At 28.6% G+C, this 13,139-nt stretch overlaps 1 pseudogene; it reads right to left on the bottom strand.

Annotated features, from left to right (window-relative positions):
* Positions 1 to 8,745: 8,745 nt before the first annotated feature.
* The window catches only part of LOC131628631 (GDSL esterase/lipase At5g22810-like), a 41,929-nt pseudogene continuing 37,535 nt past the window's right edge, over positions 8,746 to 13,139 (bottom strand).

Below are 13,139 nucleotides of genomic sequence, written 5' to 3'. Positions count from 1 at the left end.
ATTTTTATTATTCAAAATATTTAGATAAGTAGTAAAGTTGTTCCAATTTATAACTATAATATTTTTTTACCGTATGTAAAAACATTTTAATTAACAATGTATTTTTTTCGTATATAAATATTATTTTTGTTTTGGTATTATTTATAAAAATATTCACCAATCATATTATTTTGTAGTGCATATATATGGATGACTTAATAACATGAGAGAAAGAGATACGTCTAGCAAACTTTATTCAAAATCATAGAAAGAGAAATGTTATCAATAATGATAGTAAATATTTGACTTTTTAAAAACATTAGGCATGATTGAAGTGATATCACTATGGTTCTATTGCTTGTTTTTCTGCATGCACACGCTCAACTCTATCATCAGTCGTCACACACATAAGTAATTAAATTATTTCCATTACTCTATTTTGCAATTTTATACATTTCCCTTTGCATGTAGCCACCATGTTTTAAGTTTATCTTACTATATATAATTTACTTTAATCACAAAATTGTCCAGAAAAGTGCTCTCGTAGCCCCCCTATAGCAGCGCTTTTTTCAGAAAAGCGCTCTCGTAGCCTCTCCTATAAGAGTGCTTTTATCCAAAAAAGCGTTCTCGTTGTCCCCCTATAGCAGCGCTTTTCCAGAAGCGCTTTCGTAGGTTGCGCTTTTTTTATTTTTTATGTTTTTTTTATCTTAGGCAGCGCTTTTAGTTATAAAGAGCTTTAGTAGGTGGCTCTTTAAGAGCATTTTTTAAAAGTGCTGTCGTTGCTAAATGCAGTATTTTAAAGTGCAACCTGTAATTTAAGCCTCCCAGTTCGACCTGTAATTTATATTTATTTTCAACCTGTAATATTTTCGACCTGTGATATATTTTTAACCTGTAATATATTTTCAACCATAGGTAGGACAATATATATATATACTAATATAATACCATTATAATCCAAAATTATATATATACATCATTATAGTTCAATTCACATGTAACTAACTCATGTCAAACAAACTAAATCAGTAACATCAACAATATTATACTTCAAATATTGGCAACATTGTGAACAAAGTTAGAAACCACCAAGACTATAATATTATACTTCAAAAGTTTGATCGTTTCCCGGCCTGGTCCTGCAAAGTATGAACAGAACAACACGGTCAATTAAAGGCTCCAATATCTATACTTCAAATTTTCCAAGAAAACAAATTGTCATTCAGTAACATCAAAAATATTATTAGCAACAATTTCATGTGATCTGCAACTCAATCCACCAATGTAATGTGTCATCAATCCAATCTCAGATCAAACTATCAGCACCACTTAACAACAACAAAAACAAACATGATGCATATAACAACGTCATCATCATCAACTAATATTAAGCAAAATGAACCAACATCCACCAAAGAAACTCAAACACAAAGTCATTATCAAAATAATGTATTCATAAAACTGTTCACACAATAATGTATTCATACCTATATGAATAGTTGCTGAATATAAAATTGACACAATTCCTCTTTGATTTCTTCCAACTTAAGTCTCGTGTAAGAAGCAGCATAGAAGTCATCAAAGTACTACATAACAAAAACATAATATGAATGATTTAGTTAAATGTAATAAATTATAAGAAATTATCTTAAGTTATAAATCCATACCGTGATTGGAATCTTGAACATTTTGGGACAATCCTCAAGATCTTCTTCAAGCGCTTCTGCAATCTCTTCGACTCGATCATAATCGTATGTGTCTGTGCAATCGTCGTTTGAAGCATACTTCGTATTACACCTCGACTCAACATTCCCGTTACTTTTCTCACCATGCAAACTCCAAACTGTATAAATTCTATCAATTCCAAACCGTAGTAAATGCGATGCCAACTGATTCCCGTCAACCTTACCCCCATAACAGCAACCCTTGCAAGGACACGCCATTCGAATCGGGTCTTTGGCGTGCGCAACCGCAAACTTAACGAATTCCCATACCCCTTTCTCGTACTCTTTCGACAATCGGTTTGAATTCATCCATGTCTTATCCATGTCTTAATTAAGCTAAACAAAAATGATCAAACTTTCACTCTTCACAAGTAACCCCTATAGTGAATTCAATTCACAAAGTTAGTAAGTTCATCACTTAACGATTAACGAAATTGACATCAAGAATATTCCACATGTCGGAATAATGACCAATGCTCTTGAGCCTCTTTCATTTCTTCTTTGAAAGTAGATAACATGACTATAGTTTTTGTTAGAAATCATAAGCCAATAAATTGATAGTGCATGAAAAATAGAAGAGCAACTTATTATCTTGGAATTTTGTATCCTATATTAACTCTCTAAACACATAAAATTAATGAGCTATCAAGGAGGCTACTCTTATGTTTGTAATTTACCATTAAACAAAATATTAAAATCAAGTGGTTACCAAAAGTAGGTGCATGTGATCATATTATAACATATCATAATGTCAGTATAATGCGTTTCTGTCAAAACGCAGAGTATAAACTGAATGAATCCGGAGCAATAAAATGCAACATATATAATCACACAATTTCAGACAAATTCATCATAATACCAGTAATTTGAGAAAGAAATTTACCTCGGATGTTACCAAACTCAAGAAAACGCCAAACGTCGAACTAGGCCGGGAAACGATCAACCTTTCACTCTACACAAGTTACCCCTATAGCAAATTCACAAAGTTAGTAACCACCAAGACAAAATCGATTGAAAGAAATTTGAAATACTAACTTTCCTTTTAATTTTCAATCAAACAAAAATAAATTTATATGTATAATCGATTGAAAAAGCATTATAATCGATTAAGCATCACTATTATAAAGAAAAATATTTTTACAAAGTAAATTGTTAATTAACCTATTTGATTTTACTATCTTTAAACACTAATGAAGTATCTCAATCTAGGACAATTGAATTACAAAGAAAATACAAGATATCAATAATAACTCACCTTTCAAAAGAGGAGCTATATAAGAGCCAATGAACCTGTAGCTACAAAAGAACCTGCAGAAGACAACGATCGGATTAGTTGAAGTGCGGGCTTTAAAATAACCTACATCCTAATGACACATGAAATTCAGTCCTTCAAATTCTAATTTAAACATATAGAAAAGAAAATGGAAAAAAAACTCAAATATACCATTATAACGATTTGTCAAAATATCCCCTCACTATAGCACCTCTATTTGACAACACTTGTACTAAACCATAACACAAACAAACTATGAAACCAGTGTTGCCAATCCCAAATCGCATAAAATAACAAAAAAGTAAAGTAACATTATTAAAAGGCTTAAGTATGGCCCAGAAAAGTTAGTATATGAGATAAGCTTCATATGAGTGAACATATCTGTTCTAGAATAAGGAATGTTTTTTATAATTCAGGTTGAGTGAGAGTATAGATTATCATGACATTAGACAAAAACAATTTTATAAAGAGAACTTAAAACACCATCTCATTTAGTTATTGTTAAACAATCACTTCTTAATTTGATGTAGATTTAAACCTTAATCAGTTGATCTTAATTATAAGAATGAGCATGAGTAACAAACTTGACTTTTGTAGAATGCTTGTCCACAGCATGTTGAAGAATCGGTGATAAGAAAAGGATAATCTACACTCCAAGGATTAAAGACAACTATAATATTGTCGCAAACCTAAGGATGCGGATTATCCAACTCCATGATGAAGCAACATTGCAACAGAAGAAAATGAAAACTATCAAGTTGAGTTCACAGTTATGCATTGGTGAACTTCATTACCAAATTTCACCATCATTCTCCAACAAAACCCTAGCATTCACTCACACAATGTAACCTTAAGCCATATTCACAATTCACAAACACAGTTTTCAATTACAATTCACTTAATCCCAAGCCATTCAATTCAATCTAAACAAACACAAATCGATTAACAAAAACAGATAACAGCGAATTAAAGAAACATCACAGAAAAGAGCGAAACGCATACCATTTGTTGTGGTTTAGAGATTTTGAGAGGGAGAGGAATAGAAATCAGTGAAAATGAAATTTGAATTCGAAAATAAGGTTGCGAGAGAGATAGGAATAGGATTGTTGTTCTTACCCGGGAAGAGGAAGTCGCCGTCGGAGGGTGGAGGAAGTTGCAGTCGCGGCGTTTAGAAAACAGAAGAGGGAGATTCTGAGAATTAGGGATTTGTGACTTTTATTTTATTTTAAAAAAATTAATGGGAAGCTATGACAGCGCTTTTGGAAAACGCCTTCATACCTAGGCCTTTACCAGCGCTTTTTAGGACAAAAGCGCATTCGTAGTCTTACCCCTATAGCAGCACTTCTGAAAGCGCTTTCATAACCCCCCTATAAGAGCGCTTTTGAAAAGCGCTTTCGTACCCATGCCTTTACCAGCGCTTTTTGAAAGCGCTTTCGTAACCCCCCCTATAAGAGCGCTTTTTTTGCGTGTTTTTTTTATTTTGTTTTTAGCGAAACCTATACCAGCGCTTTTCCCTAAAAGCGCTTTCGTAGGGGTGCTGCTAAAAGCCAAATTTGGCATAGTGACTTTTTACTGCAACATTGGCTGAATGCCACCTTTAAATAACACATTGGCTTCATAAATTATAGTCGTTTTTGAAAACTACTTCATTTCAATTAAAATGAATAAAGAGGGCAAGAATGAAATATGCATATAATAAGTGATAGCTATAATTTAATTTTTTTATTGAAAATCTTAATTTTTAACATGATGGAGATCATGTTAACGTGCACATAAAAGAGTGAAGATTGGAAGAATTATTTTTGTTGGATATTATTATTTATCACTAGTGTCCGTGCCCGTTTGTCCATTTTTTTTATGCGCAGCTGACAAAAATAAAGTATTTTTTTAGGTTTTTAGTGTAAGTATGTGGCTTTAAGAATAATATAATTTAGACGTAATTGATAGAATTAAAATCTATATGTTAAATGTATCTCACTAAAAGTGTTTTAGTAAATTTAATATATATATATATATATATATATATATATATATATATATATATATATATATATATATATATATATATATATATATATATATTAATTTTCTTATTGTCTGATAATGAACTAATATAATACCATTCTAATAAAATTTAATACAATGTTTTGAACAAATCAGCTCTCATGGTATTATATTGTTGTATCTCTATTATACCGTACTCATTAACTCACTAATTTGTAAAGAGTTATAAATCTATTACTAACAGTCGCCGAAATCAAAATGAAAACTCAAAATTATATCATTAATTAGTGATCTAAAACTGTTTAAAAGTTATTGTTTTCTATACTTATTCTAGTTAGAGTTATTTGTTTATTTATTTTAGTGAGAGTTATTTATATAATATATTTTGAGACGTTTTCCTTACAAAAACTATATATATGTGCAGTAAGTGTAAATTAGTTTTATATTAAAGTTTAATTTAATTCTTTCTTATAAAAATGAGATGTAAAATTGAGAGTGTCACTTTATACAAATTATTTTCAAATTTTATATATCTTTACACTCCGTGGTCTTCTTATTAAAAATTGATTAACATAGTTTTACAAACAAAAACAGAGATATTATTTTATATAAACTCTTTTCAATCATTTAATTTACTAGATAAATGCAAAATATTTTAAAACAGAAAAAAATACTTAAAAAAACGGAGTTAGACCAAACCCTCCCATGAAATGGAAAATCTGAAATTAGAAAAATCTAACTTATTACGAAATTTGAAAAACTTAGAGTCTTTCTTATATATTCTGATCAATGAAAATAAAATATTTAGTAGTTATTCTAAAGAAAGTATTGCAATATATATATATATATATATATATATATATATATATATATATATATATATATATATATATATATATATATATATATATATATATATATTGTTTTCAACTATTAAATACAATTAACATTATTAAAATACTCCTAAGATTATTTAATGATATAGTTTTTTTGATTTTTTAGAAAGTAACGTATGATGATATTTTCAAGATACTTTAATTGATACATATTATATCATTCAGATTCGATAAATCGCTCTAAAATTTAATTGTGAATTATTGTATCAAGTCAATTCATACTCATTAAGTTAATATCTAATAGGCTTTGGGGTGTGTGCTTAATTACCTTAACTCACATCACTACTAGCACCATTAAAGTCTTCTTAGGATCAAACTTTAATGAATAGTAAAAAAAAATGTTAGAAAAGTTGCAAGTGAGCAACAACAATTTTGAGTTATAAATTCTTAAAATATTTATAGTTTATTATAATTAAAAATAATATATAAACATATTGATTATATTAATCTCTTATTAATTTAATTAATAAAAGCTTAATAAATTACTCATTAATTTAATTAATAAAATTAAGATATAAATGCATTTTTGATGGTAGTAGAATTGCTATTAAGTTAATTAAGCACACACCTCAAAGCCTATTAAACATTAAATCAATGAATATGAATTAACTTGATACAATAATTCATAATTAAATTTTAGAACGACTTATCAAAACTGAATGATACAGCTGTATCCATTAAAACATCTTGAAAATATCATCAAACATTATTTTCTAAAGAGATCAAAACAACTTTACCATTAAACAATCTTAATATATATTTAATCATTCAAAACAAAAAAGTTTTATGTATATGGAGGACCATCATCCAATAAAAATCATTATCATATATATATATATATATATATATATATATATATATATATATATATATATATATATATATTGCAATATTGTTTAGAAGAACTATTAAGTATCTTATTTTTATTGGACGTCATATATATATCAATAAGATCATAAGTTATATATTGAATAGACATAAAAAGTTTTATGTATATGGAGGACCATCATCCAATAAAAATCATGGAGTTTGAATTTTGCGGATGATACTTTAATTATAGCCGATTGTGATTTGGCAAACTTATGGAGTTTGAAATCTATCTTTAGAGGTTTTAAGTTAATGTCAGGCTCGAGGATAAATTTTCATAAGAGTAATTTATATGGGATAAATGTTGGAGATTGGTACTTGGAAGCCGCTTCTAGTTTTCTTTCTTGTAAAGTGGGGTCCTTACCTTTCAAATTTCTTGGTATGAGGGTCCGTGACAATCCTAGGAAGCTTTCAATGTGGAGAGACATTATATTGATGTTAAAAAAGAGATTGTCGGTTTGGAGAGGATCACATCTTAGTATGGCGGGTAGAGTGGTCTTGATTAATTCGGTCATTAATGTAATATTGACTTATTCGCTTTCCTTTTACAAGGTACCTAAGAAGGTTTTGAATGAGGTTAGTTCGATCCAACGCAAGTTTCTTTGGGGAGGTGGGGATCTTAAAAGATTGATTAATTGGGTGAGTTGGGATACGGTGTGCAAGTCCCGGGAAGAGGGAGGTTTGGGGGTTAAAAACGTGGAGATCATGAATGTGGCTTTGCTTAGTAAATGGAAGTGGAGAATCCTTACGGATAAGAAGGCGGTTTGGCGTGATCTCTTAGAAGCGAGATATGGAAATACGAAGCTCAAATTTTTAGTAGGAGATGAATCGGTGGTGTATAAAAAAGACTCTATTTTGTGGAGAGACTTAATCATTTCGGATAATTATGAAAATCTTATTTTTGACCACTTCGCGAGAGCTATTCACTGTAGTGTGGGAAACGGGGATGCCATCCCTTTGGGGTACGCGTCTTGGACGAGACAGCAGCCCTTGATGGAACGCTTTCCCAATCTTTTTTTAATGGATGGCAATCATCTGCAATCTGTTAACACTGCAGGTTTTTATGAGGGAGGCTGCTGGAAGTGGCAGCTGGTTAATCTGTTTGCGGCTGGGAGTGAGGCAGTGGCTGCGGCGGTCACTGGAAGTGGAGAAATCGTGGATGCTACTGGAAGTGAGGTAGTGGCAGAGCGTGTGACTGTCGCTGGGCTAGGAGGGGAATCTGTGGCTGCTACTTCTAGGCAGCCCCTGTTGGCGGTAATCCAAGAGCTGTATGATATCCTACAGCAACAGAATTTGAAGAGTAGCAAATAAGATTCTTTTATGTGGAGACCGAATTCGGACAGAATGTTCTCGGTGAAGTCTTACTATGATCGTTTCAAAGTCAATCTTTCAGGTCCGCCTTTGAATAATGACAAAGTAATGGCTCTAGTCCATCTTTGGAAAATCAAAGTGCCTTCTAAAATTCTATTTTTTGTTGGAGATTTATTCACAATAGAATTGCAACTAGAGACCATTTGGTGAGAAGGGGTATTTTGATTGAGGGTGATGCTTCTATTTGCGTTCTTTGCTTATCGGAGGAATAATCTCTACCGCATCTCTTCTCTTCTTGCGAAGTTACCTTAATAATTTGGCGAAGGGTTTATATGTGGCTTGGAGTTGGTGATTTTTTGTCTCTAGAGGAATTCATTGATTTCTTTTTCAATTGTTTAAAGCTCAAATGCTTGACCAAGCGGGCGATAGTGACGGTTGTTTGGCTTGCTACAATTTGGTCCTTATGGCTCAAGCGTAATGCTATCATTTTCAAAGAAGATTCCTTTAGCTTCATAGAGAGTATGTCGGAGATTGTCTTTACTTCTTGGAATTGGCTTTGTTCTTTCTATAAGAAGGTGTTCTCGTGTAATTTTTATAGTTGGAATATCCAACCTCTTTCGTGCTTTGATTTGTAGTTCTTTCCTTTTGTATGGGGGTGGAGAATCCCTTTTGCTCCCTTTGATTCCATTGCTTATTGAAAAAAAACATAATTAGATTTCTTACCATAATCAGAAGGTTTGGTGCTAAGTTTATAGAGAGGTTGGTAGATATCAAGGATGATGAGTCTAAGGTCTGGAAATTTTTGTAGCAATTTCGTTGAAGTGAGATTGAGTTTTTTAATGAAGTCAATAGCAACATCGTTTATTTTTTCTACACATGTGTTGTAGGGAAAACTATATAAAGTGATGACTATAGGCATACAACCTATAGGAGGTAATGTTGACACACCAATCTTCCTTGCTCCTAGTGCATATAAATCCTGTCAATCCATAGTGTATTGTTAAATAATAGAATTTGAATAAAATATTATTTTTTTGCAAGTAAAATATAGTATATTAGGGTTTAGGTAATACCAAATTAAAATTAAAAAATTGAAAGTAAAACATGTTAAATGATTAGATTATACTTCAATCACATTTAATAAATTTATAAAAATCATATTATAAAAAGTTAATTATGTTTATGATCTTCCTAAATATCTCAAATTTTATTTAGATTTTTAAAATAGATTATTTTAAAGAATGATACTTCTAAAAATTTCATCTACACTTTTGGTCGCTCTTACAATTTAATCATATTATAGATAATTGATAAAAAATTGTAAGTTCTGAATTTCTTTCTCCTCTAAACTCTTTCATCCAAAGATACATCAAGACTTGATTTAGGAGTTTGGAAAGGAGGTTATGAGAGACTTTGTGATGAGAAAAATAGAGAAAAAATAATTAATTTTTTAATTTTTAAAAACTTTTTTGTGTAAAATAATAATTGAAAATTTATGATTAATATATATATATATATATATATATATATTAAATATTATAACAAAATAAATTGTTTTTAAAGAATTTACCAAAACTATAAACTCTGTAAACTTCTTCCAATAAGGTTTTGGAGTTCCTCCGAATTAATGAGGTTTAATATTATAGAGAAAATTTTCCCAAATTCCTCACTACCCAAATTCTTCAAAATTTTCCATTTCATGCTTATTTTTAAAAAGTCAAACCCTATCTATTTCTTCAAACTACCAAACGAAACTCAAAAAAATTCTTAGGCAATATATATTAAGAGAGACATATATACCTGGATGAAATTAAAGTAGTATTGCAAAAGAATATCCGAAAATTGATAAGGTGTGTAAATTATTTGGAGAAATGGATCTATGTAATCATTTAATACAAAATCACTAGTCCGGACAACAACAAATTGTCCAATTATTTTCACCAATTCTTTCTAGTATTCCTTGTAGTATTCTAGTTGTTGGCCTAATGAAAGTACATTCTACATACACAAAAAGATACACTCCCTCCGGTCTTATTTATAAGCAAAAATTCTCTTTTTAGGTTCATTGAATAATTAATGTATCTTGTATTTTTTGTAGACTAGATACATTCATTATTCAATGAATCTAAAAAGAGAATTTTTGCTTATAAATCAGGCCGGAGTAGTATCAAATATTATATTTATCCCATACAACTTAAAGTAAACAAAAAAGAGAGGGACTTTATGTATTTACATATTTTGCAAATGTGGAAGGATGGTAACCAGTAGCAGCTGAGGCAAAGTTGGCACCGATCAAAAGATTGTTTCTTTCAGTAACTAGGTTAAGGTAAGCCGGTTGATATGAGGTAAATCCAAAAACCTCATCTACAATGAATAAAAATATAGATCAAATTCTAATATAAGAATAAAAAGTGAACAAACAATTTTATTGGAATAGTAATAAATTATAAAATGTATGTAAATAATTTGATATGTTGAAGAAAAAGAAAATTACATGTATAACCTGCGGCAAGCTTTCCATTAGAAAATCTTCCGGTTGGAGTGTGATTCACAAAGTCTCTTCCATAAGGGAAGAAGTTTGCTTTAACAAACATTTGTAACTAGTTGTTATTGCCAACATCAATAATTGAGTCTCCAAATGCAAATAATGCTGGAACTAGAGGCTCTCCTTTGATAACCAACACAATTTCAAACAAAATAATGAGAGTTAAAAAGAGAATTAAAGATGCTATTTTTTCAATTATTTCTTTGCATAAAATTACAGTAGTCCATGCATGTAAACCATGTCTTTATATAGTACTAGTCTCTCAACTATAATGTTAGTAACATTCATATAACACTGTAAGCTTTAATATTATATGATAATAAATGTAAACATGACAAACAACTTCAAAACAGTATATATTTACTTTTTCAAAAAAATCTTGAAAATGACCTCTACAAATAGTACTAACTTCTCGTTATACTCTTTACAAATTTGTTAAAGTTTAAAAATATAATTATCCTATATAAATATATAATTTTTTATTTTATTAATAATTAATAACTTTTTAATTTTGGTTTATCATACATTTTATATGTTAGTTTTAGTCATTATTATTTTGTTTTATTCTTTATAAAATTGCTTATATTTGAGTTGACCCTTGTGATAGATAATATATTGATTTTAGTCTCTCTAATATATTATTGATGAAGACTCAAATCAAATAATTTCTATATTACAGAGATTAGTTTTAACACAAATTACTTTTATTAAAATAAAAACAAAAGTACTGAGATACAAAAATATTTACAAATATAAAAAAGTAAATTAAAAAAAAAACAGTTAGTTCCCTTTGTTCGTTTCTATTTTTCTTTCTTTTTCATATTAAAATATTTTTAAACTAAACATAGTCACTTTATTTATGAAGAAGCTAAATTCTTTCTAATTTTTTTTTTTATTTTATATTTTTTTTATATAGTTGTGCATGTACACATTTCTTTTGATATGTACATTGACTGCACTCAAATTCTTTCTAATTTCATCTTCTATTTTATATTTTTTAATTTATATATATATATATATATATATATATATATATATATATATATATATATATATAATAATTTTATATTTCATTAGTTGATTAAATTTTTTAGTTTTTTATTTATAGAACGTTAAGTTAATTAATTGGTAGTTATGAAAGGACATTATGAATATATATATATATATATATATATATATATATATATATATATATATATATATATATATATATATATATATATATATATATATATATATATATATATATATATATATAATTTTATATTTCATTAGTTGATTAAATTTTTTAGTTTTTTATTTATAGAACGTTAAGTTAATTAATTGGTAGTTATGAAAGGACATTATGAATAAAATTGCGGGTTCAAATTTGACATTCTATTTATTCATTTTTCAAAAAATAAACTCCAACTATATTTAATATATAAAATACATTCTAAACATGATGATGATTTTTATGGGTGATGGTCTCCATATACAAAAGCTTTTTTGTTTTGAATGATTAAATAAGTTAACATTATTAAAATACCACTAAGATTGTTTATTGGTTGGTATAGTGGTTTTGATGTATGTGTAGAAAGTAACTTATGAGATTTCCGAGATCCTTTAACGGTTACAGGTTTGATATGTCGCTCTAAAATTTAACTATGATTTATTGTATCTAGTCAATTCATATTCATCAATGAAAACAGTAATTAGTTTCAGTATTGCATATTGAATTAATGTGTAACTGATTTTGATGTGTATCCTTAATTAACTATTTGACAGCCATGCTACCACCATCAAAGTTTTTTTAGTATCAAGCTTTAATCAACAATAAAAAAAAGTTACAAAAGTTACAAGTGAGCAACAACCATTTTGAGATTTAATTGTCGAAATACTAATAAAAAAGTAAGAAAAGTTGAAAGTGAGCAACAACAATTGAGATATAAATTGTTGAAATATTTTAGAATTTTATTATATTTAAAATTATTATGTGAATTTATTAATTATAATAGTCACTTATTAGTTAAAAACTTAATGAATTATTCATTAATTTAATCAATAAAATTAAGATTTATATGCATAATTTATCCTTATTTTTTAAAATAAATTTTTATTTTTTCATTTTAAACATTATTTTTTCATGATAAATATAATTGAACTGTCATAAATATTGTAACTTAGGTCCGTTTAGTATTATCTAACTCGGTCGAATGACTTTCAACCTTATAAGGAATACAATAGATCTCAACCTTAAACTTTAGGGTTGAGTGACATATGACTTTTGCTTGAATTACGTCATGTAGAGCTCATACTATTGTACTCACAACAAGTACAGTTGGCGCCCATTGAATTACCCTAAAATATATTATTGTTTATTTCATTATTTTGATGATTTACGTATTGTTGTTTATCGTAATTTTAAGTTTCCTCGATGATATCTCATCACACACATGAAAATAGTAATGTTCCATGCATTCTTTAATTGTTGACTAATGTAAGCTCTTTTTTACTCGATTCAAGAGTTCTATGAATCGATTAAACGAACCAAGACCATT

The sequence above is a fragment of the Vicia villosa genome, unplaced genomic scaffold (genome assembly GCF_029867415.1).
Source record: "Vicia villosa cultivar HV-30 ecotype Madison, WI unplaced genomic scaffold, Vvil1.0 ctg.000469F_1_1, whole genome shotgun sequence".
In the NCBI taxonomy this organism is placed as follows: Eukaryota; Viridiplantae; Streptophyta; class Magnoliopsida; order Fabales; family Fabaceae; genus Vicia; species Vicia villosa.
Note: the sequence above shows the minus strand (reverse complement) of the source record. Positions and strands in the feature narration are given on the sequence as shown.